At 40.0% G+C, this 26071-nt stretch overlaps 1 protein-coding gene across 1 annotated transcript in view; it reads right to left on the reverse strand.

The window, feature by feature from the left end:
- The window catches only part of bcorl1 (BCL6 corepressor-like 1), a 175612-nt gene extending 157037 nt beyond the window's left edge, over nucleotides 1–18575 (reverse strand). Inside the window, exon 1 of the mRNA XM_060832260.1 lies at nucleotides 18438–18575. The gene's annotated coding sequence lies outside the window, so the exon portion shown is untranslated. The remainder of the gene's footprint in view (nucleotides 1–18437) is intronic.
- Nucleotides 18576–26071: the final 7496 nt, after the last annotated feature.

Genomic DNA, 26071 nt, shown 5'->3' on the forward strand with positions numbered 1-26071 from the left:
ATTCCAAAACCAGTCAGATTTCACATATAATTTAGTCTGTTCAGTGACATGAGCAACGTTTACACTCATCCAAACTAAAATTTCATCTGCTGGATTATCTTTCATTAATGTGCTTGAACATTTCGTTTTTATTTACATGCTTAACATTAAATACAAATTATTTCACCAAACAGGTTATAAACTAAAACCAGTTTATAGAATCTCTACAATGCTCAAAGAGGCCATTTGGCCCATCAAGTCTGCACCGACCCTCCAAACAGCATCCCATCCAGACCCAGCCCTTTATCCTATCCTTATAACCCCACATTTACCATAGCTAGTCCACCTAGCCTGCACAACCCTGGACATTACGGGATAACTTAGCATGACCAATCAACATAAGATGCACATTTTTGGACTGTGGAAGGAAACCAGAGGAAATCCACGCAGATAGGGGGAAAACATGGAAACTCCACACAGACTGGCACCCGAGGCTGGAAACAAACTGGGGTCCCTACTATTATGAGGCAGCAGTGCTAACTGCTGAGCCACCATGCTGCCTTAGTATAAATATTTCTCTTTAATCTAATACAAAAATGAAAATACCTCTGCTCCAAAACTGGATATTAATATAAACTGGAATGTTAGAAAAAAAGTGTCTGCTCCATAAGACCATAAGACATAGGAGTGGAAGTAAGGCCATTCGGCCCATCGAGTCCACTCCGCCATTCAATCATGGCTGATGGGCATTTCAACTCCACTTACCAGCGTTCTCCCCGTAGCCCTTAATTCCTCGAGACAACAAGAATCTATCAATCTCGGCCTTGAAGACATTTAGTGTCCCGGCCTCCACTGCACTCTGTGGCAATGAATTCCACAGGCCCACCACTCTCTGGCTGAAGAAATATCTCCGCACTTCTGTTCTGAATTGACCCCCCTCTAATTCTAAGGCTGTGTCCACGGGTCCTAGTCTCCTCGCCTAACGGAAACAATTTCCATAGTGTCCACCCTTTCCAAGCCATGTATTATCTTGTACGTCTCTATTAAGTCTCCTCTCAATCTTCTAAACTCCAACGAATACAATCCCAGGATCCTCAGCCGTTCCTCATATGTTAGACCTGCCATTCCAGGGATCATCTGGATCTGCTCCCAGCATACAAAGAAATATTTTCAATTCAATTCCAAATGAGCCCAAAACTAGATGCAAAACTGGTTGACAACCTTATCTGAACAAGTTTGGTAAATGGAAGATGTTATACTTCAGATGATGTTCTTCTATTCTGTAATTAGCATTGTATTAGAGTAGCCTAGAAATTACAGTTGGAAGTATGTGTTTGACTTTATGGGGTGTGCAAGACTGAAAAAACTGGCTGATGGAATAATTTAGATGGGAGCAGAAAATTAGTTTTCCCAGCAGTAGATTCAAACAGAGATTACCTTGGGACATTTCAGGTAGGTCAGGCCTCATGCAATTTGAGTTGCAAGTACCTCGTTGTAATACATGTGCAAAGCCATTCCCATCACATTAAAATGTTTTGGAATTATGTTCAACCTTCATGATAAAGTTAGCAGTGCATGATAATATCATGCAGTATTTGTGGAGCAGGAGAGTCGATGAAGGGCTTACGCCCGAATGTCAATTCTTCTCCTTCTCGGATGCTGCCTGACCTACTGTGCTTTTCCAGCGCCACACCTTTCGATTCTGATCTCCATCATCTGCAGTTCACACTTTCTCCATGAAAATACCATAGCATCCCATTCCATGTTGTTTGAAAATGACACACAATGGTCGGTTTGTGCAGTTGTGTTAGAGGTCAGTGATTTTCCTTTTTGAACCCTCTGACAAAACAAAGTATGGTAGTTTATAATGAGACTTGGGACTGACAAGAGCAAGTCAGTGGTGGGTGTTGAGGAATAGAACTGGAAACTAAGGGAGGACAAAGGATAAGTTCAGGGTATGGAGGAATGGAGTGAAAAAGGTCCCTTATTCTCAGTATGGTTGACCTGCCAATCTAAGTAAGAAAATGAGAGGACTAAAGGGTGTATCATTATTGGCCATATGTTGATCTATCTCAGGGTGTTGACTGGCAGAGCCCTTATAAGGTAATGAGTTTACATAAAACATTTCAATTATCGCCACTGGGAGTGATCTTGGACAGTGCGGCATTGTCAGCAGCTTTCACCAATGAAAACTTTCTCCCATCCCTTTACTGTATATTTTTTCACATGCATGCAGTGAGCACCTTCAATTTTAATTGGAATAACTTAGGAACCAGCAAGACAGTCAGGGTGGCATCCATTCCTGTTCTGCCAGCGGAGGTGTGCTTTACAGTTAAATTCACCCACTAATGGATGTTGACAACACATTTTGTCCATTATTCCAGTGAAAATCTTAACAGCATGTACAAGATTAAATGGTTAACACCTGCATTAAAATTGTGGTCAGAGAAATTTGACACAAATAGGTTAACCCCATTTGTCTATTAGTAACATCCGATTAATTTTAGTTTCCTGTTCCACTACACATTATTTGAATGGTAACTCTAATTGAGCACTAACCCACTTATCAACGCAGTGTTTGGGTCCCAACAAAACCACTCAAGACTTGTCATTTCTTAGACATCCTGACAGAATTGGGTACAAAGAAAGAAAAGAGGTGAGAGTGATTACCCTCAAACATGGCATCAGAGACCCCAAGTAAGTTATCACTGGGAATTGCAGAAGTTGTCCCCTGGCTGGAGTTGCACTTGGCAGAAACAAAGATGGTTATGTCTGTTAAAGGAATGAGGAAAGTGTGTCCAGCAGGCTAAGATAAAAGATAGGGAGGAGGGACTTGGGGGAGGGGCGTTGGAAATGCGTTAGGTGGAAGGAGGTCATGGTGAGGGTGATAGGCCGGAGTGGGGGTGGGGGAGGAGAGGTCAGGAAGAAGATTGCAGGTTAGGAAGACGGTGGCTGAGTTCGAGGGATTTGACTGAGACAAGGTGGGGGGAGGGGAAATGAGGAAACTGAAGAAATCTAGGTTCATCCCTTGTGGTTGGAGGGTTCCTAGGCGGAAGATGAGGCGCTCTTCCTCCAGCCGTCGTGTTGCTATGGTCTGGCGATGGAGGAGTCCAAGGACCTGCATGTCCTTAGTGGAGTGGGAGGGGGAGTTGAAGTGTTGAGCCACGGGTGTTTGGGTTGGTTGGTCTGGGTGTCCCAGAGGTGTTCCCTGAAACGTTCCGCAAGTAGGCGGCCTGTCTCCCCAATATAGAGGAGGTCACATCGGGTGCAGCGGATGCAACCCATGAAGCTATGCCTGCCTCTTCGTAGGATATGTGGAACAGTCCATCTTCCGCAGCTACACTGCACCACCCCCTACCTTTTCCTCCGCTACATTGATAACAGTATTGGCGCTGCCTTGTGCTCCCAATTGGAAGTTGAACAGTTCATCCACTTTACCAACACCTTCCACCCCAACCTCAAATTTACGTGGACCGTCTCAGACTCCTCCTTCCCCTTCCCAGACCTTTCCATTTCTATTTCGGGCGACAGAATCAACACGGACATTTACTACAAACCGACCGACTCCCACAGCTACCTAGACTACACCTCCTCCCACCCTGCCCCCTGTAAAAACGCCATCCCATACTCCCAATTCCTTCGTCTCCGCCGCATCTTCTCCCAGGAGGACCAGTTCCAATACCATACAACCTAAATGGCCTCCTTCTTCAAAGACCGCAACTTCCCCCCAGATGTGATCGACGATGCCCTCCACCGCACCTCCTCCACTTCCCGCTCCTCCGCCTTTGAGCCCCGCCCCTCCAATTGACACCAGGACAGAACCCCACTGATCCTCACCTACCACCCCATCAACCTCCACATACATCGTATCATCCGTCGCCATTTCCACCACCTCCGAACGGACCCCACCACCAGAGATATATTTCCCTTCTCTCCCCTATCAGCGTTCCGAAAATACCACTCCCTCCATGACTCCCTTGTCAGGTCCACACCCCCCACCAACCCAACCTCCACTCCCGGCACCTTCCCCTACAACCGCAAGAAATGCAAAACTTGCGCCCACACCTCCCCCCTTACTTCCCTCCAAGGCCCCAAGGGATCCTTCCATATCCGCCACAAATTCACTTGCACCTCCACACACACCATTTACTGCATCCGCTGCACCCGATGTGGCCTCCTCTATATTGGGGAGACAGGCCGCCTACTTGCGGAACGTTTCAGGGAACACCTCTGGGACACCCGGACCAACCAACCCAACCACCCCGTGGCTCAACACTTCAACTCCCCCTCCCACTCCACCAAGGACATGCAGGTCCTTGGACTCCTCCATCGCCAGACCATAGCAACACGATGGCTGGAGGAAGAGCGCCTCATCTTCCGCCTAGGAACTTTCCAATAACAAGGGATGAACCTAGATTTCTCCAGTTTCCTCATTTCCCCTTCCCCCCACCTTGTCTCAGTCAAATCCCTCGAACTCAGCACTGCCTTCCTAACCTGCAATCTTCTTCTTGACCTCTCCGCCCCCACCCCCACTCTGGCCTATCACCTTCACCTTGACCTCCTTCCACCTAACGCATTTCCAACGTCCCTCCCCCAAGTCCCTCCTCCCTACCTTTTATCTTAGCCTGCTGGACACACTTTCCTCATTCCTGAAGAAGGGCTCATGCCCGAAACGTCGACTCTCCTGCTCCTTGGATGCTGCCTGACCTGCTGCGCTTTTCCAGCAACACATTTTCAGCTCTGATCTCCAGTATCTGCAGTCCTCACTTCCTGCTCGTTGATATTTTATAATCAAGCAGTTCAGAGATTGTTATTATACAACTCTGGAGTAGGTGAGACTTGAATGATGATATCTGGCTCAGTAGTTACGCTATCACTACACCACAAAAATCTAAGTTTCTTTAGGTTCCTCTTATCAACCTGTTCAGAGATCTTACACCTCTGGTGCAATTGGGACTTGAACTCAGACCTCCTTTTCCAGAGATAGCAACATTACCACTGCACCACAAGAGCCCACAATTCCTTTAGGATACTGTCTCAGGCCAAACCATCTTTGGCTGTTTCATCCACGACCTGCTCTCCATCATATGGTTACAGATGAGGATGCTGGCTAATGATTGCAAAAATGTTCAGCTCCATTCACAAATCCTCAGGTTAGGCTACAGTCTATGCCAATCTGAATAGCATACAAACTTGGCTAATTGTAGAAAATAGTGCTTGTGCTACACAAGTGACAGGTAACAGTTATCTCCAGTAAGAGTGAATCTCTCATTGACATTACCATTGACAGGTAACTGTCCTCTGGGCAATTATGGATAGGTAATAAATGCTGGCCTGGTCAATTATGTCTGCGAAGGAATTAAAAAAAAACCCTCTGCATCTCAGTATTCTGCAGTTGTTGTCCATCTAAGTAACACTCTGCATTTTCATTCATCCTGTCAAAGTGAAAAACTTAACTTTTTTCCATATTATATTCCATTTGTCAGATTTTTCCCAGTCACTCATTCAACTTACCTATGTCCATCTGCAACCTCATTGTGATTTCTTTGCAACATACTTTCTCAACTATCTTGCTATCATCTGCAGATTTAGCTACCTGCTTTCACTTCCCTCCAGTTAAGTCACTGAAGTAAATTGTAAAAGGTTAATTCTCCAGCACAAATCCATTTGGGTTTCCACTCACCCCATACAACTGATCAGGAAAGGTCTGTTTATGCATACTTTATGTTTTCTCCCAGTTGGACAATCTTCTATCCATGTTAATATTGCCTCCTATACATGAGGTCCTATTCTGTGCAATAAATCTTGGCGGCACGTTGGCAATTGCATTCTGAAAGGTGAAGCACAGTACCCACATCATTTCCCTACATTCATAGCACATGTCAGTCCTTCAAAAGAATATCAGTAAGTGGGTTATTCACAGTTTCACTTTGATGAAACTATGCTGACTTTTCCTGATTATGCTGAGTTTTTCAAAGTATGCAACTTTAATCTTGATGATGGACTCCTTCACTATCACCATGACAGATGTCATGCTAACTGGCCTCATTTCCGTTTTATGCCTCCCTCCTTTCTTAAATATATGGGTTATATTTGTTAATTTCCAGCCTGGTGGAACTTTTCCTGAATTGAGAAAATATTCAAACAAAAAAATTGCTTTTTTTAAAAAAACTATACCTAATTTTGGCATTTTCTGAACACACAATAAACACAATAAAAAAAAATCAGAAGTAATTTATTTTCGTAGCAAAACCAAAGTCAGTGATGTGCCTGAGTATGTGTTCAGTGCAACAGCAACTGCAGGTTTTTCATTAAGACTCCATAGAGAATGCTTCAAGTGTTGCATTGTGACATACAATGTAAATGAGCAGCCACTCATCAGACAGAAATAAAAGCCACCGATGCTGCGATCTATTGCATTGGTTTCTTTTAATAAAAGAAATAGAATGATAGATAGTATGAGCCATAACCAAAACGTTTGTTTATTTCAGCTATTTAAACATTTTTATAGTAGAAACTTTAAGAAAATGAAGACGTTATAGGGCCACAGGGATAGGGCTGGAGAGTGGAGATTGACTGGGTAGCTCTTTCGGGAGCTGGTACAGACACAATGAGTCGAATGGCCTCCTTCTGCCCTGTAAAATTCTATTATTCTAAAGAACTCCAATAAACAGAGTCCTTTATTGTCTAATTTAAACCTGCAAGGAAATAGAAGATGTTTGTACAGCAGTTTGTGTGTGTTACTCTGAAGCTCAGTGTTGCCAGTCAGCCCTTTTCAACTTGACTTAGTGAACTGTGACAATTTTAAGCAAAGCTAACTGTATTATGCATAAACAAATGCAATTTTCAAAGTCTCCTCGACAAATTACTTCGTGACTTTGAATGCCTGACCCAATTTCTTATTTTCCTCCTGCTTGGTATCCACTAGTTCCCCCACAGTCTACTCTGTCAAATGTTGTTCTATACACTACAATATGCAATACAAAATTGTGGCCATGTTTGATTCCATTTCAACAACTTATTCCGTCTGACTCATATTTGTTATCAACCAATCACAGAATGGGTGTGAAACAATCTGTGGTTAAGCCAATTCTACTGTTGCAATTAAAGGTACCTGTAAATAAGATGAGCCATGTTGGGAGGATGATGTACAATTAAACAGTTTGCCAGAGGTGGAGGAGGGAGAATACAGCCAAATATTTATATTTTGTACTTCCTCCTCCCGCATCATTGTCTATACACTCATTAGCATTATGAACTGAGAATGAATTATTGCAAATATTCACATAGCAAAAATCACAGATATATACACAAACATCACTGCTCTTTTACAATTCAGAGCCAAAATACAATTAAAAAGGTTGACTCCATTCAGGCAAGTCTAATGGACAGTCACAGAGGTATCTGTAGCCCAGACCACCCTACCTTTCATGTGGAATGTGAAACTGTGACGTCAAAAGTGTTCTGAGAAATTGAGGGAGACTGAACAGGATTTTATTTTAAATGATTATCAATTGCAGTTAATTCAGAATTACTTACCTACAAAAGTTCCACAAACACAACCCAAATTCTCATAAGGTAAGTATCAAGCTAATTAGGGAAGTAATTGATTTTGTTGCCAGCTAGAAATATAGTGAATCTCATACACAGAGAGATGTCAAAGTTTTACTCCTACTTCATAAATAAGGCCAGCAACATCAGTGCTGTAACAAAAGGTGCTCACAATGTTTCACTACCAATAAACTTCAGCAAGTTATTGATTAATATATAATAGAAAATCTAAACTTGGAGACAGCAGAAAAAAAAACAACATCCCAATGTTCATTCATTATTCAGTCACCTTTGCTAAAAAAAAACTCAACATTGGGAAGGACAAAATTCTGTTCAGTTAGAACCCAAAGTGAACTTGGTGTTCTAGCCTACCAACAATTACATGGCGTAATTTTAGGCCATTTTTAATTAATTTCCTCTTTTTCTATTAAAGTTCCTCAAAGATCAAAATATAGGTCTTAATATTCAGTAATGAAATTGATCGTTTTCCATAAATATTGTACTGATTGTCCAAATAGACACTTGAAGAAAGAGGTACTTGAGGACAATTGATGCTGTTGGAACGTAACTTATCATAAATTAGCTACTTCAGAAGAGAAGGGGAGAAACTGAAAAAGAAAATCACCAAGTTAACTAATCTCTCAGCTAACCTGTAATTCTCAGTCTACAAATGAAAAAATAAATAATTTTGCATATTATTACATAATATTAGTTTTTATTTTGAACTGTTATGTATTATAAAGCTATTCAACTGAAACATACACACTGTTTCTTCAAGGACTTGCAAATTGATAGTCATTTGAATATCTGCGAAAGAAAAGTAAGTTAAGGAAATTCCAACAGATATGTGCTGGATGCAAGGTTCAAAACAAAATTTTAAGTTGATATTACTAACATATTTCAGATTGGCAAAAAGTCTATAAAGTAGATTAAGTCAGTAAATTAGAGTATTAAAACATTGCACTGTTCTTTAAGAAACTTTAAGTGCTAAATGCCATGTAAACAAAAAATTGCCCAAGTCAAAACATATATATTTGCTGATTTGGTAAGCACTGGCATCAAGTTCTAACTCCCACCATGAAATCCCAACTACCTTAAATGTAAAAATACCTTTATGGCTTCATCTAACATACACATCAGGCTAAATTTTAACCCACAACAATGAATGAGTTAGCTGTAGTGAGATAAAACTCATAAAATCTCAAACATGACCAAACCTGTACACTACCAGGTTTGGTTGTCTGCATTTAGTCCCATCACTGTCAATCTATTTCCAATGGGACAAGTAACATTTTAATCAGGTTAGCAGTCTCAAAGTTCACCTGCATTGCAGGGTTAGCTATGGTTCTCAGTTTTCAGAAAACCCTCTGTTCCAAGAGAAAACAAAGCCAACTCCTAAGGGAAGGCAAATGCTTTCACAGCACTGCATATAGGCCAGGAGAAATAGAAATGTTTCCCCTGGGATTCCTAAATTCTTCTTCCTGTCTTCTCCCTACCACATCAGGAACATCGAATCAGCAATTGGACCTACCTGACCATTCTCCCAGTAGCGCCTGCACACTTGCTACCTGGGCCCATGGCTACCTGTGAATGTCATTTGGGAAAGGATTGGTGCTGGGTCCACTGATTTTTGTCATTTACGTAAATGATTTGAATGTGAACATATCAACATGGTTATTAAGTGTGCAGGTGACAAAAGATTGGTGGTTAGTGGACAGTGAAGAAGGTTACCTCGGAATACAACAGGACCTTGGTAAGATGGACCAATGTATTAAGGAGTGGCAGATGGAGTTTAATTTAAATAAATGTGATGTGCTGTACTTTGGAAAAGGAAATCAGGGCATAACTTATACACTTAATGGAAAGGTCACTTGCTGAAGGTCATTTGCACTTGGAGTGCAAGTTCATGGTTCCTTGAAAGTGGAGTCATAGGTAGATAGGATAGTAAAGAAGGCTTGCCTTTATTGGTCAGTGCATTGAGTATTGGAGTTGAGAAGTCATGTTGCAGCTGTACAGAACATCGATAGGCCACTTTTGGAATACTGCATTCAATTCTGGTCTCCTTGCTATAAGAAGGAAGTTGTGAAACTTGAAAGGGTCCAGAAAAGATTTACAAGGATGGTGCCTGGATTGAAGGGTTTGAGCTATTGGGAGACGCTGACTAGGCTGGAGCTATTTTCCCTTGAGCATTGGAGGCTGAGGGGTGACCTTGTAGAAGCCTATAAAATCATGAGGACATGAACAGGTTGAATGGATAACATCTTTTTCCCCAAAGTTGGGTAGTCCAAAACTAGGTTTAAGGTGAGAAGGTAAAGATTTAAAAGGGACCTAAGGGGCAAATTTTTCACACAGAGGGTGGCGCGTGTATGGAATGAGGTGCCAGATAAAGTGGCAGAGTCTGGTACAGTTGCTATCTTTAAAAGGCACCTGGATGGGGATTTAAAGAGGATTTAAGGAAGGGTTTAAAGAGATATGGGCCAAATATTGGCAAATGGGACTAGATCAGTTTAGGGTATCTGGTCAGCATAGATGAGTTGGATTGAAGGGTCTGTTTCCATGCTGTACAGCTCTATGACGCTATGACTGGAAGGCAGGCCTGTCACACCAGAGTGGCTTCTGAGTTAGAGATCCCGCCAAAAACATTTCCTATCCAAAATTCCACCATCCCTATTCAATATGTGGAAACCAATCTGTTGATGATTGGAGTCTTGGTTTCTATTTCAGAACACATTAAGGTAGATAAGGCCCCATTGCCAAACAAGTCCTATCCCAGGATACTAAGGGAGGCAAAGGAGATTTCTGGGCCCTTGGCCACAGGCAAGATGTCAGAAGACTGGAATATAGCCAATATTGTTCCTTTGTTTAAGAAGGGCAACAGGAATAATCCAGGAAACTGTAGGCTGGTAAGCCTCACATCAGTAGTAGGGAAACTATTGGAGAAGATTCTAAGGGACAGAATTTACTCACATTTGGAAAAGAACAGACTTATAAGGGATAGTCAACATGGCTTCATAAAGGGGAGGTCTTGTCTCACAAACTCTGAGCTTTTTGAGGAAGTGACTGATTGATGGGGACGGGGCTGTGAATGTTGTCTACATGGACTTTACTAAAGAATTTGACAAGGCCCCTCATATAAGGCTGATCCAAAAGATTAAGTTAAATTACACAGGATCCACTGTGAGTTGGATCCTTGGTAAGTTAGATACACAATTGGCTTGGTCATAGAAAGGGATGTTTTTAAGATTTGAGGTCTGTGATCACTGGTGTTCTGCAAGAATCAGTTCTGGGAACTCTATTGTTTGTAATAGATATAAATGATTTGGATGAAAAAGTAAGTGGTCTGATTAGGCAGTTTGCAGACAACATGAAATTGGCAGAATTGTGAATAGTGAGGAAGATTGTCAAAGGATTCAACAGGATATGGATCAGTTGGAAAGTTGGACAGAGAAATGGCAGCTGGCATTTAATCCAGTAAACGGTGAAGTAATGCATTTGGGGAGGTGAAATGCAAGGTGAACTTATACAGTAAATGGCAGGACCCTTAAGATCACTGATATACAGAGGGTTCTCAGGGTGCAAGTCAATAACTCCCCACTCCCTAAAGAGGCAACACAAGTGGATAAGCTGGTAAAGAAGGCACACAACATGAGTGCCTTCATCAGTTGTGGCAATGAGTATAAAAACTGACAACTCACTTTGTAGCTGCATAAAACTTTAGTCTGGGCACATTTGGAGCATTATGTACAGTTCTGATTGCCACACTATAGGAAGGATGTGGAGGTTTGGATAGGGTGCAAAAGAGGTTTACCAGGATGTTGTCTGAATTGGAGTGTTTCAGCTACAAGGAGAGGATAGACAAACGTGGATTGCTTTCACTAGAATGTCAGAGGCTGAGCAGCAACCTGATAAAAGGTATATAAAATTATGATAGGCATTATAGGTGCACAGAGTCAGAGTTATACAGCATGGAAGAAGGTCCTTCAGTCCAACTCAGCCACAGCAATCAGATATCCTAAATTGATCTAGTCCCATTTGCCAGTACTTGGCCATAGCCCTCAAACTCTTCCTATTCATGTACCCTTCCAGATGCTTTTTAAATGTTGCAACTGTACCCACCAGTACCACCTCGTCTGGAAGCTCGTTCCATCACACACCACCCTCTGCGTGAAATCATTTCCCCTCCCCCCACCTTTTCTCAGTCTCAACCCTCAGACAGCACCGCCTTCTTGACCTTTAAATCTTCTTCCCGAACTCTCCACCCCACCCCCTCCCCGGCCTATCACCCTCACCTTAACCTCCTTCCACCTAGCGTATTCCCAATGCCCCTCCCCCAAGTCCCTCTCCCTACCTTTTATCTTAGCTGCTTGGCACACCCTCCTCATTCCTGAAGAAGGGCTTATGCCCGAAACATCGATTCGCCTGTTCCTTTGATACTGCCTGACCTGCTGTGCTTTTCCAGCAACACATTTTTAACCAACGTCCTTGTAAACCTTTTCTGAACTTTTTCAAGTTTAACAACATATTTCCTGTAGCAGACATAGTTGGAGTCTTTTTTCAAGTGGAAAAGTCAACTATAGATGGGGCATACGTTCAAGTAAGATGAGGAAAAGTTGGAACACACTGCCAGGGAAGATGGTAGAAGCAGATATGAAAGCAAAGTTAAAGAGGCATTTAGAGAGAGACGTGTGAAAAGGCAGATAATAGAGGGATACAGGCCATGTGCAAGCAGATAGGATTAAGTTTAGAATTGTATCAAAGTCAGTGCAGCCATGGTGGGCAAAAGCCTGTTTCTGTGCTGCACTGTTCAATGATCTAATACTTGGATATATGATGTTTAAGGTAGTATCAATCTGAGTTGGAAATTCAAAAATTGAAACATGTTGAAAACTTCAGTACAGTACATATTCTATTTTATATTACAGTTCAAGACTTTTTGAAAAAATGTAAACTAACTTCTTTAAATACTGAAGGCCACAGCTCAGTTGGTAATATACTCACCAATGAATCACGAGGTTCCAGGTTCAAGTCACACTTGAGCACCAAATCATGGCTGACTTTAGTACATTCTGGATTAGTGGTGCTGGAAGAGCACAGCAGTTCAGGCAGCATCCAAACTGCAGCGAAATCGACGATTCAGGCAAAAGCCCTTCATCAGGAATAAAGGCAGTGAGCCTGAAGCGTGGAGAGATAAGCAGCTAATCCAGAATCTGGTTTCCAGCATCTGCAGTCATTGTTTTTACCTCTCTTATACTTTAGTACAGTACTGCAAAGCACTACACTCTCACCTTGAGATAAGATATTAAACTGAGGTCCCATTTGCCCGTTCAGGTGAATGTAAATGATCCTGCAGCACTATTTGTAAGAAGAGCAGGGGGCATATACCTTATTATCCTTGCCATTATCCATCCTACTACCAACAACATAAGAAAACAGATTATCTGGTCATGACCACATGGTTGTAAGAGTTTTCTAAGTTTAAATTAATTTCTGCATTGCTTACATTACAACCAAAAAAAGACCTTCATTGGCTGTAAAGCTCTTTGGGACATCCAGTGGTTGTGAAAAGTGATATATAAATTCAAGTTATTGTAAAGATATCAAAGCTAATCACGCAGCTGGCTGGAGAGGAGTACAAGAAACTAAAAGACACACTTGTCTTGCTGAACGTATTAACAGCACAAAGTACAGAAGTTTGATTAGAGATGATTTCTACCCCTACTCCCTGAAAGCCCCTCTCACAGACTGCCTCTTACTCTCCTGCACTTCACACTGCACCCTTCTTCAACTTCAGCTAAATCTCTGTTCATCCCCTTACTTTTAAACTCCTCTGTTAACTTGATGATTACAGAAACTAGAAGTAAATTTTTCCATGCTAACATCTCTAGGCAACAATAGAGCACCTCAACAACAGCAACTCACTAACTTTTACTGCAGAAACCTTCTATAGATCGAAACTTGAACACAATACATTTTCACTATTCTTCACCTCTCCTTACAATTGTAAGTATATAACACAATCAAAACTGACAAAAAGTAATCAACCTGTAACATTAAACTCTATTTTTCTACATAAACCACTATTTCCAGGTTTTTATTTTTCTTTTAACAATTGCTAAATTTTAATTTTGTACAAACTTTACCTTGATTATGTATATTTATTTTAAATTTCAAAGAGTAGGATAATTATGTCCCCAGTGATGCTTGGGATAATACATTAAGTTTGGTACAATACTTTGATAATTAGATCGCATGGACTCCATAATCTTGTTGAACTGGCGTGACTCAGAATAACAGAGTTCATCAGTTTGCTTTAATGATATCAGTATCACACTTGGCACAATAGTGGCACTCACCCTAAGCTAGAAGTTTGTGGTTCAAGTGCCATTCAGGAAATTAAATCCATGATCTAAGAGGATACTTCAGTTGAGTACTGATGGAGTCATGCATTGTCAAAGGTGCTAGCTTTTAGATTAAATATTAAAATGATCTCCAATCTCTCCACTTAAATAAATGTCTACAGGAGATCTTTCAAATTAAGCAGAGGAATTCTCCCCTTGTCCTGGTCACCAATGTCTCTCTCAACAAAATCCACCAAGTGCAAATTATCTAGTCATTTACCTTGTTACTAAATGGCTACCATAATTCCTATCATATAACAGTGACTTCATTTCAAAAACACTTCAATATTTGACAGGCATGAGGGATGTAGCAATATCACAAAAGGACTTCGGTAAATGCGAGACTTTTTTAATATTTGCCTAAAACATAGTCTATGTTCAACGATGATCCATGACACCCTATTGCAATTCCCCAACTATCCAGCAAAGTCACTATTGAGTAAAGCATTATATTTTACAATACCAGTCACAAAATTTATTTTCAGAGTTGAAGATCCAAATGTGTTTCACATTTTATACAAATTTGCAAAATTAGGACAGTTGAATGTCATGAGCCAATAAAGTCTTTTGAGGCTTTTCTGAAATTGATCCTCCTTTTTTCAGTTCTGAAATAATTGATCTAACTTCTAAAGGAAAAGAGAATTTACAAAATCCCAACTGTCTTCAATTCTTGGACTTTCAATACAAAGACACACTCACACAGCAAGTGGATACATTTTATTAATCCATTAAATTCTTAAGTGCGCATTGTCTTTCAGATCAAAAATCGAGATGAGTATTCAAGAAATGACTGACTAATATTCTAACAGAACACTTCATGCATCCTCACACTGTTGAAAATTAATCGCACTGCAAAATCTCCAATCCTGATACTTTCTTTGCCATGAGCTAAGAAATTGAATCTCTTAACCTCTTCAGTCTTCCATTACATCTATAATCTACAACTGTTTCAAACTAAACTTGATGTGACCAAATCATTTCTTGATTTACCTTATCTTCTTGCGTAATTAACTTCAGAGGAATGTTCCACTTATGAATGAATATTTAAACACTGAAGAAAATAAAAAAACTCTTGTGAATTACTATTGCAAGAAATTCCTATCCTTCACAGCTTCAGCAATAAAGTAAATATAAATATTATATAAACACTGTTTTATACAAGTCATTTTCTTATGAAATAGGAATTTCATTGTTTACTTCAGATTTCTGTGACTTCACAGCCTGGTGTTCATATGAATAAGTAGATTGAGATTGAAACTGTACATGTGGTTTCCAGGTAGAGCCTCATAAAAGCAAAAGATTTCAACACTGCTTCCATTTTCACTACTTGAAAGCACAGATTTAAATTCCCAACTATCATCTGGAAAATAACTGACTCTGACAGTCACATGCAAACTTGCTCTTCTTCAGTAAAACCAACTACCTGGAATTGAAGGCAATATTGCAAAGTTACTCAATATTTCTTGTTAACAGGCATACTTTGAGCAATAACTTGATTAGATCTCCCCGAAACAAGTATATTTAAATGTTTTTTTTTAATTTTCTCTCTCAGAATAACTATATTGACAACAGGTCAGGAAAGAATGCGATATTTCTTCCATGTAAAAGGAAACAAATGAATATCTTGGAACTCTTGAACTTTCAAAGGAATTAAGTAACAGTTGTAAGGGTTCTTGAACAGGAATGAAATACAAAAATTGCGCAATTCAATGGAATAACAGCACAAGGATGCACTAAAAACTGTAAAGCAATGCTAAGAGAAAGCAGTTTTTGTTTGCATTTCATTATCCCATACCCTCTCAATGTCATATGCATTACGGCTTTTGTCCTATTTCCAGTTAAGACTGGCTCCACATAAAAAAAATTGCTGTAAGTAGTCCCAGACCTGATAGAAATACCATTTGCAGATAAAATATGTAAGATACTTCACAGTGTCAGCTTTGCTCAGTACAAACACTTTCACTACTAACGCAAAAACTTTAATGCTTAAAGGCAACTTCAGAAAAAGTTAGCACAGAATGTAGCTGACAAGTGAGGGCATGCTGTATTGATGGAAGCACCATATTGTTGACAAGATATTAAATCAAGGTCCTGCCTGTGTTCAGGAGGTTGTAAAAGTTGCCAAAGCAATAATCAAAGATAGGCAGATGTCCTGGCAAAATCTCTCTGAACCAATACCACAAAAACAGATTCAATGGTTATTTATATGGTAGTTGTGCAAAATTGGCTTCAATATTTTACCTATATCACAACAGTGACAAAACTACAACATATATTTTTCTGGTATGAAGCCCTTAGGGATGTGTCAAGGAGGTGCAATATGAATGCCAAATGTCTTTCTATGACCTGGGACTATTGCATGTCAATCATCATCACACACCATCTTTCAATTGGAAGGCCAGTGTTACCAGTGCACCTGATAAGCAGCCTATGTCACAAAAATATACCTTAATATTACGTTTAAGAACCAGTAGAATACTATTAGCCTTATTATAATAAATTCATTGCATTCTAAAAACATGCCAAAATATTAAGGACATGAGAAATTCCTTTCATAAAATTGTATACAGAAATTAAACTGGTACAAGTCTAAAATAATACTGGATACTTTACTTTAAATAAGAGGATTCTCTATACTTGTTATCATTTGGTAGACCACACGGGTTCTATGGAATTAAATAATTTACAAATTTGTGTTGATAGCCAATCGGATCACTATATTGACAGTGTCAGATACACTAAATATTCCTATACTCTCTCCCTCCAAAGACAGCATTTCCCACATTTGAATATCAGAAAAAAGAGGTAATGTATCCTACCTTTTGCAGAAAAATGGTTGGCTTCAGTCACTATTCACTGCTTATTGCAATGCAGTGCCAGCCATCGTTTTAAGAATCAGATAAATTAAAATGGATACTATGAAGAAATGAAGAGACAGATTTACTGAGGTTCATACAATTTCTTTTTGTAGAAAGACTAATCTTGCAAACTTCAACCCACAAAAGATTGAGACTAGCTTACATACTGATTTGAGATGAAAAAAAGATCGAAAGAAATGTTGGAATACCTAGAAAAGTGTAACAGGTCCTCCATGGCTGAAGACAGATAAACAAATTAAAGTTTCACCTGTGGATTCTGTTAGATCTTTTCTCACAAAGGCTCAACATATTTAATATGCTGACCAAAGTTTCTGTTTGAGATGCTACAGATCTGCTGTATGCCTGCAATATTTCTCATGCATATGTGTTTAAAACAGTTTATTTACTTACAATGTATTAAAATGCTAAAGAAGTTATCCAATATTCAGGTCAGATATGGCTAACAGCCTTGTTATCTTTCCATTTATATACTACGTTCCCTCTATTGCATTTAGTTAGCACACTAGGAAAAGGTGAGAACTAAAGTTTGATTTCAGGATAAAACTATTGAGAACGCAACAAAAATAGTTAAGGATGAATTTGCAACTGTAATTATACCTGGAGCTAATTGACTCCCCTAATTTATGATGTCATCAGGGCCAGATGATTGAACACAGTCAAGTATATTTTTACCAATCGTCTCATATTCTAGAGACAATGCAATCCCTCACCATCTAATACTCAGTGCACAGTGCACTGCCCTGTTACAACTCACTCACACGCTTCAACCTGTGACCTTGGTGAGCAAGTACAGTAAAACAAAAATGGAAGGTTCCTCTTTAGGGTATGACGATGTGGGTTGAACAGTCCTGCCCTTTGTACAGTACACTCCCTGCAAAAGAGATAACATCGTTCCTGCCCATCAGCTCTCATTTGTCCCCGATCCATTCATTCGACTCTCCCACTTAAGCGATTCGGGCCCACTTCACAACAACTTTTTTTTAGATTGCTTGTATTGATTCCGAGTTGATCCGGCCGATGCCCGGGATCGCTGGGTGTTCTTCGCCTTCACATACACTGAAGGCGTGAATTAAATTTAGAAAGCGGGGTGGGGGGGCTGACACAGTACCAAACTACATTCTCGCAACTTTCTCTAACCTGAGTTGCGGATTTGTCCACCGCTACATCAGAATTATTCTAAACTATGAAGTTATCGTAGGCTGTGCATTTCCCCCTTCAAATAAAAGCTACAATGTTGTTAGATAAGGCCGAAGTTGGTCGATTGTATTGGAAAATTATGCCAAGTGCTGGGTTGAAATGGAGCAGTCAAACTTGGGAGAGTTGACCCCCTTTGGTTTGGTGCCTGTGCGGACAGGCGAGCAGGGACAGTGAGAAGAGCCCCGGGTATTAGTGACACAGCCAGGCTCTGGAGTTCGCGATCTCTCTCTCTCTGTGTGTGTGTGTGTGTGAGAGAGAGAGCCCGGGCTGCTCGGGGATCACACCCCACTTGCGCTCAGCTGCCGGTCAACTGCGCTCCATACATTTTCCGAGTGTGTGTCTCTGTCTCCGTGCGATTCCCAAGCCATCATCATCATCAGAAACAAAGCGAGCCCGATCTCTCCGCCACACCAGAGCCCGGGTACAGTCTTACCTTCGGGGCCTATTAATGACTGAAGCTCTTCCTGACCCCCCCGCTCCTCCTCATGGCCGAATGCCTGACGATCCCGGGGACGGGGAGAAAGAGCGGCCGGAGGGATTTGTCGGGGGTGATTGGTGAAGAAATTGAGATTTCCCCGGAGTCTCTTTGCGCAGCCACGCCGCCGCCCTGTAACACAATTTCCGTCATCTGTATCAACAACCTCCTCCACCCTTAAAAGGGCAATGACCCTTCTCACCCAGACCCCCTATTTACTGTCAGATAGACATTTTGTCATCACTTTTTTTAAAAAATGTAAACGCAGCCCTCCCATTGAAGTGCAGACCTGGCGGTTTGGATTTTTTTGTCGCGAATCCCACCTCGTGGATAAATCATTTTTTTAACTGGAATGGCATGATCGAGTGGGGCCCATACATTGTTAAAATTACCAACCAAAATTAATTTTTAAAGTAGCATTCATTAAAAAAAATACAGGAATGCAGTAACTAAATAAAGCTGTAAAAATCATTAATACAGTGGTTGGTCACCTTAATTTAACTTCAATAAAATGCTAAATGGGTGGGGGGGGGGGGGGGGATTGGGGGGAGTGGAATGTCTTCGATTCCTTTCCCACAGATCGTGGCTCATAATGGTCAATCTTTTTACAAAAAACCCCCACAAAATATGACATTTTAATCACCAACTTATGCAGCGCTGCACATAAGTTTTTTGAAAGCCGACCCAAGGTAGAGAGGATGCAAGACATCGCTCCATTTTTTCCATCCTGAGATAGATAGATATCCTCCCCCGTTAGGAACTTCACTCCTGCACACTCACATGCTCGCATTCACCATCTTGTGTCGCACTAGACTTAGTTCTGCAGATCATTTTCAAGTATCGAGCCACCAGGTGTTCTCCACAGTGCGTTTAGCATCCGTGCAACTTGAATATTTTCGGATCTTCAGCAATCACTCACCAACAGACTTCGAATTCATAAACTCACTTCTCAAAGTTTCCGATCTATTACCAACCAACATGGCATTCTATATTAATTCATTGCACTCCACCCAACATCCCTTCCCTCCGCCCAAATGAGAACAAAATCGGATCGAAGTACAAGGCTGGGAAAGGTAAATAGGTTTTCACTGTTTTGAGGTTCTGGGAACTTACAGAGACAGACAGTGGTGGACCCTGGTAAATGATAACAAGCACTTTAAAACCTAACTACCTGTAACTGGTGAATATTTCCAAAGAAGTTGAACATAAATATAATTCTCCTAACCAGAAGACAACAGATGTACCACAACCTGTGATAGAACAAGAGAGTCCTGGTTCTCTTGACGAAAACAGTTTTATTTTTTTAAATTCCAGTAAAAACTATAAAACATCAATTTCAAGGATCCCATGCATAACAGCCTGAAAGTAAAAGTTTACAACATTTAAAAGGAATCTGGATGGATACCTGAATAGAAAGGGTTTGGAGGGATAAGGGCCAAATGCTGGCAAATGGGACTAGATTTATTTAGGATATCTGGTTGGTCTCAACAAGTTGGACCGTGCTGCTTCAATGCTGTTCAACTCTGACTATAACTCTATACTTCCAGTCAAAATAATTTAGTTTCAAAATTTTTCCTGGCTTGTGATTGTCCTGTAAAAACTTAATCATAAGAATCACCATTTTAAAACTGCTGAGCATCTTTATTGTTATGGCTATCCTAGAATTGCCATTCTGCTGTCACTTTCTAGTGGTTAAAACTCCAGTGGTGCTACATCTATTAAATGTCATGGTGGAAAATTATGGAGAAGAGTCCCACAATGTCTTGAGATAAACTGACACGGGGTAAAGCTCCCTCTGAAACACAAATCTGTTGTTGCTATAACATGGCTCTGGAACCATCTTCAGGCACACTGCCCCACAACAATGGTCCTTAGCAGATATGCAGTTGTCTACATATCTGGGCCTTTAGTCACAGCCTGTCATGCAAAACTGCCTGAGGTGTATGAGTACAATAAAGCATGAAGACAAATAGTGACATTGCAGACCTTGCCAAGAGGTACAGTTGGCTTCCATTTCAAGGTAGAACTTTATGGTTTGTAAATTGTGTTTTTGACACTCTTCCTGAAATATTTACAGCTCATCAAGCCTTAAAATAAAAACATAAAGTGCTGGAGAAACTCAACAGGTCTGATAGCATCTGTGAAAGAGAAACAGAGTTAATGTTCTGTGTTAAATCTGATTCTCTCTCCACTGGTGCTCCCAGACCTGCTGAGTTTCTCTAGCACTTTATGTTTTTATTTCAGAATTCAAATATCTGCAATATTTTCCTTTTATTCAGGTTCTAAACTTAGTGCCTGTGGAAGATTGGAGACAAGCTTCCAACTTAAAACACTTCAAGTAAGATTGGCAATTAGTTCATCAATCAGTTAATGTTAGACATTATTGGTTAATTTTATCCTGAGAGAAATCAATCATACTGTAAATGATTTTGTTATCTTCTTGCAAAGGACCTTCAAAAGCCCAATCTTATCTAATAATCTTACATACAGATTCCCTACAGTATGGAAACAGGCCCTTTGGCCCAACAAGTCCACACTGACCCATTCCCCTACCCTATATTTACCCTGACTAATGCACCTAACACTATGGGCAATTTAGCATGGCCAATTCACCTGACCTGCACGTCTTTGGATATACTTCTGTATGGTTTGCTAGTCTTCAATTAGGTGTTTGTTTGGTTGATGTAGTGTATACTTTAACCCAGGAATACTGGGGAACATTGCCCTACCAACATCATGAAGATTAATAACTAACATAAAACTGGAACTTTCCTGATCTATACATTTCAGGTAACTATCGGTTATAGTTTGAATCATTTGTAAGATTTGAGTGTTGCAAGCAAGAGTAGAAATTATTGTCCTTGAATTGTGGTGATGGTGAGCTACATCGTGTAGATACACCTACAATGTTGTGAGGGAAAGAGATATAGTCTTCAGACCCAGCAACAATGAAATAATAGCAATATAGTTCCAGTTCAGGATGATGTGCAACTTTGAGGGGTGCCATTTTGAGGAAATGTGATGATGATGAAGTTCTTGATTGTCAGCTGTCTTTTTTTGGCTTCATGGAGGAGGTTGCAGGCTTGATGAATACTGTCAAAGGAGACTTTGAGTTGATGCAGTACATCAATACATGGTGTGCATTGCTGGTGGTGGAGGGAGTGAACATAATGATAGTGGATAGGGCTCAGATCAAGCCAACTGCTTTGTCCTGAATGTGGCAAACTACTTGAATGTTTTTCAAGTTGGACAAATCCAGTCAAGTGGAGAGTGTTCCATTAAACTCCTGATTTTGGTCTTGCAGATGGTCCACAGGCTATTCAAAGTCAGGAATTGAATTACCTGCTGACAAGTCCCCATCCCAGAACTTGCTCTGTAGCCAGAGTATTTATTTGAATGTATCATTCTGTTCTGCTCTTTGCCTAAAAAGAGAACCTTTTTTTTATTCACTTTACCATAATTTTATCAGGTGAGTCGTATTTCTTCAAGAGAGAAAAGTCTGAGCCTATCAATCCCTTCCTGCTATATACCCAGACATTTCTGGGATCATCTTTATAAATCTTCTCTGTGTCCTCTCAGTGTCTCTATTTCAATCTTACAGAGACCAAAAGTGCATGTGCTTTAACCAAGGTTTGATACAGATCAACAGAATTTCCCTGCAATTAGATCTTCTCTTGTTAAAGATAGTCATTATCTGGCATTTAATAGATCTGTGCAGACATTGACAAGAGATTCCTGATTAATTTCAATGTATTATCACTCGATTTAATCTAATATATATCTATATTGAAATAAATACCAAAAAGAGGGAGAGAATGACAAGGAAGTCAGAAGTGGAGATAGTTGAGGGGAAAGTTCAAGAGTCAGACTGAAAAGCACAACCAGTTAGAATAATACTTTTTGGAAGAAGAATGTTGGAATGACAGAAGGAGGAATAGAGAGAGACAGAATGGACAGAGGCAAAGAAAGAGGAAATTTCAAACTGCTAAACAAAAGATCCAGCAGATGAGGAACGGAGAAATTGAGAGAATAATCATTGAGAAACAGAATCAAACATAAAATTAGAATGAGAAAAAGAGATCTAGTTGGGAGGTAAATCAAAAACAATCAAAATCAAGTTAAGTCAGTGGCTGTCAGAAGGAAAGAAAAATGGAAAATAGAAAGAGAGCGCGAAAAATAATCACAAACAGAAAGGATCAAAGACAAATGAATAGTTAAGAGGAAAGATAGTGAGCAAATGTAATATAGTGAGATGAGGAAATGAGAAACAGAACCCAGAGGAAAAGATAAGAATACAAGAATCACAAATAACAAAAATCAGAATTGAAGAGAAAAATGAGAAGAATGCAAAGAAAGAAGGAAGAGAGAGACACAGAAAAGACAAAGTAGGCATTCAAACTTAAAATTAGAATCAAAGAGCAACTAGCAGACAGACTTGACAGACAGAAACCAGTATTTCTTTTGCCCCCTCAGGTGTCATCACTGTACCACTGCTATGTTTCTAACACAGTCAAACTTGTCATTCTGTTCCTTCCAACCTGTTGCGCAGGCATGTCTAATTGGGGTTAGAGTACTAAACTGGGATGTCAGAGACAGAACCAGATTGAGTTTATTTATGATGCTGGGGGAAATGTAGAACATATTCTAGTTTAAGCATGTTATTTGCATTGTAACTTAAAATACTCCAAAAGGAACATATATTTGATTTAGTTTTTTGAATACTGTATTTAAAACCTTGCTGAAGGGTAAAATCTAAGCTAAATTAAATTTAGCACTATGGAGCGGATTGGCATTGCCCTTTTAAGTCCAGGATCTGACCCCTTTAAACTTCGTTTAAAATGGCCATATCCCTTTTCAAAAGGGAACTTGTCAACTTCACATCATGTCAAACAGCTCTGTTGTTGTTGCTGCTGCTGTGGTGATAGCTTTCTTTTGTAACAAAGCCACTAAAATATGAAAAACTGTGTTGGTTTGTTTCAAATTTACAAAACTATTGAAAATCTTTTTCCATATATTAGAGGCTCAGATCATCATTTGATTTAGTGAAAAGCAACTAATTTGGTGGGTGCTTAATTACCATTTTAAGTTCGCTCAAAACAGTTTTGACAACTCAGCACAACACAAATGTTATCCATCTTTTGAATGTTGTGAGAATGAACACAAGGCATCAATTTTATTTTGGCATGATTTACCTGTCAATACAGGCATGATCCATGTACTTTACCAGATAAGTTTAGGCAAAGTGAATAACCAACTTAATAAAAAGACACTGCATTTGTTCCACCCTTGCTCAACAGCAGTTGAAACATGAAATGCTTCAAGTTGCAATAAATGGGAGAAGAAGAGGATTGTTTCAATTTTTTCACTTTGAGGACAATCAGATTCTGGTTTCCATCAAAACTAGATTTCATCTACTGTTTCTGACAGAAATTTGGAAGTTTGAAAATTGCTGTCTGTAATGAATGAGAATGCCAGAGGAAAAATGTTACATTATCTGGACACTGCACTAAGTGTATATAACTTAAGCTAAAACTAATGAAGATACACCAGTTTTTGTTCTACTTGGATTAATATTGTGCGAGTTAGACCACAATCAGAAATATACTTAATGGAGGAGCTATTTGACTACTGATGCTCTCAAATGTAAACCTGCAGATTTAACAGTGAGGAGTGTAGAGAACCTGCTAAGTCTCCACATGGCTGCCGGGAAAGAATACTGGTATTTGGGGTGAAAATTTAAATTACTACCAAAACCTTTTTAATATGATTTTTAGACTTTTAAATATTAAAACTTTCTTCTGTCTAGGAGCTTTTACTAATGTTGGATTATTCATTATTTAGCTTCATTTAGTTGGCAGCGTAATGAAAGAACAATGAAAATTCTACAAACATTTCAAAACCGGCATATTTTAGAGCATCAAACACAATGGAAAATAAAACCGAAGCGAAACATAAAATTTGAAGGAAATATGTAACGGGTTAATAGTGTCTGAACAAGAAAGGTTGTTTAATACTTTGAATTCATGCAAAACAGAAATCTTTCTTTGTGAATTGTTGATTAACTTTGTGCAATTCAACTATTCATTTTTTACAAAACAAATTATGAAGCATGTTTAAAGATATGCAAGGCATATGCCAAAAGCTTAGTCGAAGATGGAAATTCTCAGGATATGTTAAAAGAAGGGGTGGGGGGGGGGGGGGTGCCGTGGGGTTTAGGGCTGGAATACATGAGGTCGTGGCAGGTGACGACATGCTCACTGTCAGTGGAGTAATTAAAATTGTGTATGTGCCAAAAAGTTCGGATTTTGTTCAAAAGTCATTCACAGGCAATGGGCATTGTTGGCTCAACCTGTGTTATTGCCAGTCCCTAGTTGCCCTTGAGTAGGTGGCAGTGAGCTGCCTTCTTGAACCACTGCAATCATTTGGTCTAGTTAGAATCATAGTGCCATGAAGGAGGGACTCCCAAGAATTTGACTCAGCAATAATGAAGAAAGAGATATATATTTCCAAATCAGGATGCTGAATGACTTTGGGGAGCTTGAGGTGGTGGTGTTCCCATGTATTTACTGTCCTGGTCCTTCTAGATGAAAGTAGTCATGGGTTTGGATGATGCTGTCTAAGAAGTGTTGGTGAATTTATGCAGTGCATCTTGTAAGTGGGTCACACTGCTGCTATTAAGCATCGGAGTGGGAGGGAATAAATGTTTATGGATATGTTGCCATCATGCAGGCTGTATTGTCTTGGATGGCTTTGAGGAGTTACTCGCCGAAGGATTCCTAACCTATAACATGTTAATATAGCCATTAGTACTCATAGGATTCATTCCTGATGAAGGGCTCTTGCCCAAAACGATTCTCCTGCTCCTCGGATGCTGCCTGACCTGCTGTGCTTTTCCTGTACCCCACTCTCAACTCTGAACTCCAGCATCTGCAGTCCTCATTTTGTCATAGTACTCATATGGCTAGTCCAGTTCAGTTTCTGGTCAATGTGTAGTATTAATGTTACTTAGCATCTGCATCACCACTGGAGAACATAAATATTTGTGGATGTGTTGCCAGTCAAGCAGGCTGCTTTGCCCTGGATGGCGTTAAGCTTATTGAATGTTGTTGAAGTGATAGTCATTCACATAACTGGGGATTCTGATTTGTGCCTTGCAGATGATGGACAGGTTTTGGGAAGTCAGGAGGTGAGTTACCTATGATTACAAGGATTACAACCTTTTAATTGTTGGTTTAGTCACAGTATTTTTGTGGCTTGACCAGTTCAGTTTCTTGTTAATGATAACCCGCACTGTGCTGACAGTGGGAGATTCAGCAATGATAATGCCTTTGATTGTCAAGACGCAATAGTTAGATTCTCTCTTGTTGGATATGGTCATTGTATGGTAATTGTGTGGTGCAAGTATGACTTGTCACTTGTCAGCACAAACCTATTGTCCAGATCTTGCTGCATTTAGACATGGATTACTTTTGATATCTGAAGAGTCATGAGTGGTGCAGTCATCAATAAATAGTCCCATTTCTGACCTTATCATGGAGGGAAGATCATTGATGAAGCAGCTGAAGATTTTGAGCCCTTGGACACTACCCTGA

This window comes from Hemiscyllium ocellatum, chromosome 11, assembly GCF_020745735.1.
Source record: "Hemiscyllium ocellatum isolate sHemOce1 chromosome 11, sHemOce1.pat.X.cur, whole genome shotgun sequence".
Lineage (NCBI taxonomy): Eukaryota > Metazoa > Chordata > Chondrichthyes > Orectolobiformes > Hemiscylliidae > Hemiscyllium > Hemiscyllium ocellatum.